At 44.6% G+C, this 8,851-nt stretch overlaps 1 long non-coding RNA gene across 1 annotated transcript in view; it reads right to left on the bottom strand.

The window, feature by feature from the left end:
* Positions 1-1,028: 1,028 nt before the first annotated feature.
* LOC135034136 (uncharacterized) overlaps positions 1,029-8,851 on the bottom strand; it is a 30,630-nt gene continuing 22,807 nt past the window's right edge. The window contains exon 2 of the long non-coding RNA XR_010229419.1: positions 1,029-1,299. This is a non-coding gene — a long non-coding RNA (uncharacterized LOC135034136). The remainder of the gene's footprint in view (positions 1,300-8,851) is intronic.

The raw sequence follows: 8,851 nt of genomic DNA, 5'->3' as shown, positions 1-8,851 counted from the left end.
ACTGATTGCTAGGTTGCATTTTCGTACAGCGGGCGATCAGGTCTAAACTGCACATGTGTATGCACCACAATGCGCAGGCGCATCGCTCAGGTACAAAGCGGATTACCGCTCAGCGATGGGTTTGTGCAAAGGATCCGTTCGCACGGGCGTTTGCAAGGAGATTGACAGGAAGAAGGCATTTGTGGGTGGCAACTGACCGTTTTCTGGGAGTGTTTGGAAAAACACAGGCGTGTCCAAGCGTTTTCAGGGAGGGTTCCTGACGTCAATTCCGGTCCCGGACAGGCTGAAGTGTTCGCAGCAGCTGAGTAAGTCCTGGGCTACTCAGAGACTGCACAAGATCTGTTTGTACAGCTCTGCCACACGTGTTCGCACACTTGCAAAGCGAAAATACACTCCCCTATGGGCGGCGACTATGCGAACGCAGGACTGCAAAAAACTCCTAGCGAGTGAACAGGTCTGAATGAGGCCCCACGTGTATACAGCCTGCGATACCGATGTGCGCTCCCGCGGGGTCGGTATCTTAAGAAAAAATAGACTGTGCATGCAGGTCAATTTTGACTAGAAAGTGTACAATCTAGTTTCTAGTGGGTGTACCACGAGATCCTGGAGGTCGGGATCCTGGAGCCCAGCATACCGGCCCCGGGAACCCGACCACCGGAATGTCGGCAGCGGGGCAATCGCAAAAGAGCCCCTACTTATTCTCCCTCCAGGGGTGTCGTGGACACCCCAAGAGGGAGAATAGTTGTCGGTATCCCGGCAGTCGGGATTCTGGCGTCAGGATAACGAGAGCCGGGATATCAAGTGCCTCCCATTTCTATTATAGTCAAAATTGTATAGCCAAAATGGCACCGTGTGTGTAGTCAATATTGGTGGTTCTGGGCTCCGGGGAGTTCAAGGGAAATCGCAAAATCAAAATCGGCCTTTAGGCAGAATCGCAAAGCGTGTATGCACCTTAACAATTCATTGTTTACAAACAAGAAACGTAATGGTATTTAATTTATCGATGACAATAATATAAGAAGCTATAACAGGTTTGGTATTTCTTTATTGCGTAAAAATGCTGCATTTGTGAACCACAAGCTCAGCACCGATGCTAATTACCAGAAGAGGAAGTGCTTTAGGAATATTTAGTGAGACATAAACAACTGACCAATGATTGAACAGTAAGGAAAAAGTGCTTAGCTTTTGCTGCCACTTTCTGTTTCTAATTCCGTGTAGACTAACTGGAGATGTCTGACTCCAAAATACATTTTGCGGATATTAATGTAGATGTCAGGATAATGCTGGTGTACTGTAGCACTGAAAAGAGGAGAAATCGAGGTTACCATCTAATAGATCCACAAAACACCTTTTTTCTGCATAATTTTAAAGCCTAAATATACGTCAAGATGATGAGAATCATTGAGGATGAAGTGCAAGATTCTTGAAAGAGTTTCTTTTAGCATATGTCAGAATGAAATCACTTTCAAAGCTATGGAAGATTTGCATTCACTGCTCTGTAGGATTTACCTTTCAAAGCTCTGCTCCCGAGAGATAGGAAGAGAGAGAGAGGATTGTTCTAATTTCAAAACCTTATCAAGGACAAGGGCATACAGTGGGAAACAAGGACACCCTGCTGAATTTCCCTGGCTAATTAATTCCAGCCTTGTTAAATTCCCCTATTATTGGTGTTTAAGCATATGCTGCTTTAATTGCGAAAATAGATTGGAATTTTATTTTGTAAAGGCTGTTAAAGGTCTGTTACTTTTGTGCCTATAGCTGAAGTTTCATATTGGTGGATGTGGATACACCTGCTAAAAGGGAGCCATACTAAAAATGCCAGTTTCATTTACTTACATGCAATGTGTTCCATCTAAGCTGAAACATCATTTCCAGACCCTAATTTAAAGGTTTTGATGCTTGTCAAAATGCAACAGCGCATTATCTCTCTAGCCTCCACCAAATCACATCTGTATGCCACCAGTAATTAAAAAATGTGATCTTTCATTTGTTTTTATGCTGGAAAATGTCACAAATCAGGGCCTGTGACTGCTCCTCTGTAGACCTCTATTAAATCACTATAGCTCAAAATGAACTGTACGAGATTATGGTGCTGCGGGCAAATACAGCTATATTGAAGGCAGGATGATGTAACACCACCAATGAGTGACACTTACTAAATATACAGCAAAGGGGTGTATTCAATTGGTGTCGGATCCTCTCCGACGGAGAGGATCCGACACTGCACTATTCAATTTGCAGGCATTTTCGACAGGTTTAGCCCGTTTTGGACAATGCCGATCTGACTTTTTGTGAAGCCGAATAGTCATTGTCGAAAACGGACTAAACACCTGTTGGAAACGCCCACAAATTCGACAAAATACGTGGATCCGTGGCTAATCCGCCGATCCAGTGTTTTCCGACAAGTTGGAAAAACGGCAACAGACTTGAATAGGTCAAATCCAGATTCGACCTAAAAGTCAGAAAATGCCGTTTTTTCCGACTTGTCGGATTCATTGAATAGACCCCATAGATGGAAATGATCTGTCATTACAATGCATGAACTGGTTGAAGTTGAAGGGAAGGCAAAACAGGCAGCTGTCTTGGGTATGATAAGGTCTACCACTGCAAGCCAGCAATTTTTTTCTTGCTTCAATTTATCAGGAAGAAGACATTAGTATTTTGTTGAGGAGAGGAAAGCCCCCTAGAAGCAAGGGTACCCCTGGAGAGATCAACATAAGAATGAAAATAGGAGAGAGCCTCTACCCTAGTATTTACTTGAGGGATGTGTCAGGATTCTGTCCGTCGGGATCCTGCTGACGGTCTCCCGACTGTCAGGAACTCACATGCTGGTATTTTGACCATATACCCTATACAGTACCACAGACAGAATGAGGGGGTACACTGTAGAATCCAAGTAGTGTGTCTGGATTGCAAGATACACCCATGACTTGAGGGCGAGTGCTTCTATGTAAAAAATGCTCCATACTGTAAGGGACGTGCAGCAGGGTCTCCTTCTTTCCTACTTTATACTCTACTCCTTTATACGGCTTTGAAATTAGAACAATTCTTCTTTTCTTGCTGTCTCTTAGGAGAGAAGCTTTGAAAGGCAATTCTACATAATCATAGCATTGTGTCGCAGTGGAAGAGACACCCAATTTGTGAAGCTGAATGCCTCTATGAATGTAATAAAGGCCCTAATACTCTGTGTCTAAAGTGGTATTGTCTGATGGTGGGGAAGATGTCCCATCAGCTGAGAGTTCCCTTGTAAGACACCGTGAAGAGGGGGGGGGGGGGGATTGCATCAGGCAACATGGCTGACAGGAAGTATGCAAACCCTTGGCCGAACGAAGGATCTCTCGTACATGAATTAAGGAAATACTCTACTTGATCGGGGGGTTTGTGCCATCAGCAGCAACAAGTTAACTAACATGTAACAGCCCTCTTATTGTAATTGAGTCGTTGTTCAGGAATAATAGTTGAGTATTACTCATGTAAAGCATCCGTATACCATTTGGGGAGCTTCGACTCGAGAGACTGGCTACTGGTTCAGCTCATGACTAAGGGAATAGTTGCAACTGGTTAAGGACATGGTAATGTGACCATTATGATCCTGTGTGATTGTAGCACTAATGCTTTCAGCAACATCTGTTAAGTTGTAACCTATTGCTGCTGTCTTCTGAAATACATTGATGATGTGAGGAAAACCATTTATGTCTGAGCAAATAACATCTAATAAAGTATTGTGCTGGAGAAGAGATGTTAAAGTGTGTTTGAAACTAAAGATTTATATAGAAGGAGAATGTAAGTAAAAGTTGATTATATTCACAAGAGATGGTCTCATGATCAGCGAGGGACCCTCTGGTCAGATCTGCTCCAAAAACAAGCTAACCGAGGCTTAAGAGTAAGGGTCTGTACCTTTGCACCCAGTTGTTTACACTGAACACCAGAGGGTTCACAGAAATATTAGAAAGTAGAAAGGATTGTGTATATAACGTTGTGGTCAGGGTATTGCAGTGAATATTGTACTGGGTTCAGTTGGCACAAAAGCTTTTGTTATTGCTCAGTACTAGAGAGGCCAATCCCGGGCCGTTTTTCCAATCCCAGGGATCGGGATTGAAAAATGCTCAATCCCGGGATTCCCGGGATTGTACTGTGTATGTATAACATATATATATATATATATATATATATATATATATATATATATATTATGGTACATACAGCCTGGCACTCTGCTTCAGGGAATAAAGTGATGGAAGCAATGGGATAAATTAATGCTGCAGCACTCTGAGTCGTTTAAACATCACAGGTGTACTGAAAAAATCATGATGTGATTTTTCCAATACACCTTTGATGTTTAAAAGACTCAGAGTGCTGCAGCATTAATTAATTCTATATATATATATATATATATATATATATATATATAGATATATATAATACTCACTATGGAGTAGAGGGGTCACTGAGGTCCAGAGGCAGGCAGCAGGGCAGCGCAGCGTGAGTATCACTCACAGTGCACCTGCTTTAGAGTCCTCTTTACTTTCAAATTGTGGCGGGCAGGAGGGCTGGCTGGCAGGCAGGCGCATTGGAGGGCGGAAGGAGCGGCCATGGCTGAAGGGGCTGTGCAGCGTGACCTCGCTGACGTCACGCCGCACACAGCAGGGAAGCCGGGGCCGGGCAGCGTCTGAGGCTGAGCCGAGCGCTAGTGCTCAGCGGCGCTGCCCGGTCAAGAATCAGTAGTGCGCATGCGCACGTGAATCCCGGGATTGAAGGCTCCAATCCCGGGATTCAAATCCCGGCATTTTTGGCCCCAAATCCCGGGATCCCGCCGATCCCGATCCCGGGATTGGCCACCCTACTCAGTACTAAAGGAAATTGTATTTTACCAAAGCTGGAAGTATAATGTAGCCACTTTCATGTATCCACTCAAGCCAGCATCTTGTTTTGCACTCAACTTAATGTCACTATTCAGTCCATATTACGCTGGGTGCCTCACAGATTATATATAGTGCTGTCACCACTGACCCACACCACTAGTATAATTAGAGACAATTTTATTACAGTTTGGGAGCTCAGTGCAGCTGGCCTAGCAGGACCTTTGCAGAAAGCCAGTTACCGGACTGACATTCCGGCCAGTGGGGAAAGCAGTAACAATTTATTAAATCATTTCATTTGCACAAATATTATGATTATGTCCATTTATCAAGCCATAGTCAGGGTTTTAGTGTTTTATGTCTGCATAATGAATGGGCCTCATTCAGATGTGGTTGTTCGGTACTTTGCGCAAACACTGCTTACTACGACTTCGGATGCCATTGACAGCAGACTGTCAGTGATTGACGGCTTCCACTTCCCAAAACGGAGGCATGTTGCTGCCGTTGCGAGGGAGTGATGAGGCCAATATCTCTATCAGAAGGCAGAGATTTCCTGGCCTCTTTGTTGGACCCATGGGTCACGCAGCCGTCCGATGGTATCGCAGATGATCCGATACTGCATCCTAGGATGCAGCTCAGATCACTAATGCAAGCAAGAGGTATGATTACTACTGATGCATTATGCTAATAGAGCTATTGCTTCTGCTTCCATGTAAGCAGCATGGATAGCCACTCCAACCAATCAGGCTTAATGTGTGCTACATGTAATTTTCCTAGTGGAAATTTTTTTCCTAGAATTCATAAATATTGGCAATAGTCCGATAGAGTACTTAGGTGGCCGCACTGTTGTACAAAGTAAGAGCTTGTCATACACTGAATGTTCCAGTAACACATGACTTATCCTGACAGGCCTGAAATAATAAGTAAAAGGATTATCGGATCAGTGGGGTGATGGTCACTGGATTATGACTGCATAGTTAGTCATACTGATAACTGTGACTCTAACTCCTGCACTAAAACAATAGCACTCAAAATAATTCATATACATAAATATATTGTATCAGAATGAACACAAGGCACTACAGCAGTTGTGGATGCAAGTAAGGTGTACAAGTTATTTACAATGAGTGTAATCATTTGTTAGACCACTGCAGAACATTTCGCAGTGAGGAACCAACCTTAACCATCAAATTTAATTTTACTGATGAACGGGTATTTTCTTGTACGGGTATTGTCCCCACGCCGCTGTTTGAACATTTATACCCCTTTTACACCAAAATCCTGGGTCTGACCCTGGATTTGGAACACGGCTCCAAGCCGGGTCAGACCCGGGACTCCCCCCATTTACACTGCAGTGCCGATCCGGGATATTCCCGGATCGGCACTGTTTACACTACACCCGGGTGCAGTGTCTTGTGGGCCGGCGCTTAGAGATGATGTAATCTCCAAGCGCCGGGAAACACTGCAGAGCGGGACTCCGGAGCATCTCGCCGGGGTCAAGCACAGCAATCTGGATGCTGCTGTGCTGCCCGCAGCCTCTGGCGCTTCCAGGCTCCAGATATGGCGCTGCTGTCTGCATAGACAACATGTGCCATGTCCCCAGCCGATGCATGGCAACCAGTTCGGCGCACGCTGTCTGCATAGACAGCGTGCGCCGTGACCCCCAGCCTCCCTACCGCCCGCTGGACACTGCGTTATGGGAGGTTTGCCATGCTGTAAATAGGTGCCGGGTCGGCTGACCCGGCTTACCCATTTACACCGCCATCTACCCGGGTCTTACCCGTGTCCAACCCTGCGTATGTGCCTTGTTGGATTCCTGGGAAAGTGGACCCGGGGTTTAGGAGAAGGCCCCTATTACACCGCCTGCAGTCCTGAGATTTTGCGTGCTCCCGTGCATAATCCCGGGATATTTCAGGTGGTGTAAAAGGGGTATTAGTTACACTAAGTCACTTTTTCTGCACAACATTCCACTTAGAGCTCCATTGCTCAGTCACTGATTGCAGAAGAGAGCGCTGTGTGACACCAATCACCTCTCCTCTTCATGTGTTTGTTGCATTACTGGTGCATGCCCCCAATATCAGCTTGGCCAACAGCCTAATTCGGATGGATTAGACAAATTTTGCATCAATGTACTGTTGTTTGTGTGGTGGTATGACGATGCAGAGACTCACAGCAGCTTATCACCCTTCCAGTATCTCTACTCATTCTGCCACTCAACACTCTGCCAATTCATTGACTCTCAGTGCTTCAAAGAGCCAAAGTTTGTTGACTTACTGTATGAACAATTGGAGGATTCTTTTATTTCAGCATTTGTAGTTGCACTCAGGGTGGCTAGCAATAGTTTGAGAAATGCACAGACACTGTATGGGGGTGGAACGGCCCTGCTTCCTCAGTGGGAAATATTGCCACCAAAGGAACTGCAACGTACATCCAGGCGTGACACTCCTTGCCACAAGTGCAAATATCCAGAAATTGCAATACTAGGGCAAATATACAAATAAAGAGGAGTTTAATGCAGTCAATTATGTTACATAGCAAAGAATGCTTTTTTTTTTTTTTTTTAAACCTTTGTAGCACCACCTTTGACAAATCAGTTTAGTACAGAGGTTCTAAAACGCAGTCCTCAAGGCACCCCAACGGTCCAGGTTTTAGGTATATCCATGGTTTAGATCACATTGACCGAGGTGCAAATTAAGTCACCTGTGGGTAAGCATGGATAAACTTAAAACCTGGACCATTGGGATGCCTTGAGGACCGCGTTTGAGAACCTCTGGTTAGTGCATAGAATCAATAGTAATTGGCTTAAATGATAGTGCCACCTCGGGCATTTGGATGAAGGAAAATGATCCAATATCACATATCTGTGAGTGGTAAAAGTATGAGAACCTTTGCTTTCAGTATCTGGTATGACCCCCTTGTGCAGCAATAACTGCATGTAAATGTTTCCGGTAATTGTCGATTAGTCCTGAACATCGACCTGGAGGAATTGTACCCCATTCCACCGTAGAAAACAGCTTCAACTCTGTTATGTTGGTGGGTTTCCTCCCATGAACTGCTCGACTTCCACAATATTTTGATTGGATTAAGGTCAGGACTTTGACTTGGCCATTCCAAAACTTTGAATTTATTCTTCTTTAACTATTCTTTGGTTGAATGACTTGTGTGCTTTGGGTTGTTGGCTTGCTGCATGACCCATGTTCTCGAGATGCAGCTCATTTGTTTGATTTGGTTCTCTTTATCTACTTTTACGATTTGTGTGAAAATCTGAGGTAGTTTTAGGCCAAATTTCAGCAGAAATATAGAAAATTCTTAAGGGTTCACAAACTCAAGCACCACTGTATACTCAATGAAAGCATTTAGTTTACAAGAGCTGTTTTGCTGTATTAAGGTCTTTCAAATGTGTTCACTGTATCTCCTTATTTATTACTAGTAGTTTTGGATCTGTCATAGACTGGGTCCGGGTCCACCCTGCTATACTTACCTTGTGCCGCAGCTGTAGGGTTGTCCTCTTCTAGTTTGTACCATCTCTACTGCCACTGTGTATGAAAGCTACGTCACAGGTCATACTTGATTATTATATAGATTTTTATTTATACAGCATCTACATATTGGCCCTCATTCCGAGTTGTTCGCTCGCTAGCCGCTTTTCGCAGCAATGCACACGCTAAGCCGCCGCCCTCTGGGAGTGAATCTTAGCTTAGCAGATTTGCGAACGAAGTATTCGCAATATTGCGAAAAGATTTTTCTTTGCAGTTTCTGAGTAGCTAGAGTCTTACTCTTCCAGCGCGATCAGTTCAGTGCTTGTCGTTCCTGGTTTGACGTCACAAACACACCCAGCGTTCGCCCAGACACTCCCCCGTTTCTCCAGCCACTCCCGCGTTTTTCCCAGAAACGGCAGCGTTTTTTCACACACACCCATAAAACGGCCAGTTTCCGCCCAGAAACACCCACTTCCTGTCAATCACACTCCGATCACCAGAACGAAGAAAAAA

Source organism: Pseudophryne corroboree, chromosome 2 (assembly GCF_028390025.1).
Source record: "Pseudophryne corroboree isolate aPseCor3 chromosome 2, aPseCor3.hap2, whole genome shotgun sequence".
Lineage (NCBI taxonomy): Eukaryota > Metazoa > Chordata > Amphibia > Anura > Myobatrachidae > Pseudophryne > Pseudophryne corroboree.
Note: the sequence above shows the minus strand (reverse complement) of the source record. Positions and strands in the feature narration are given on the sequence as shown.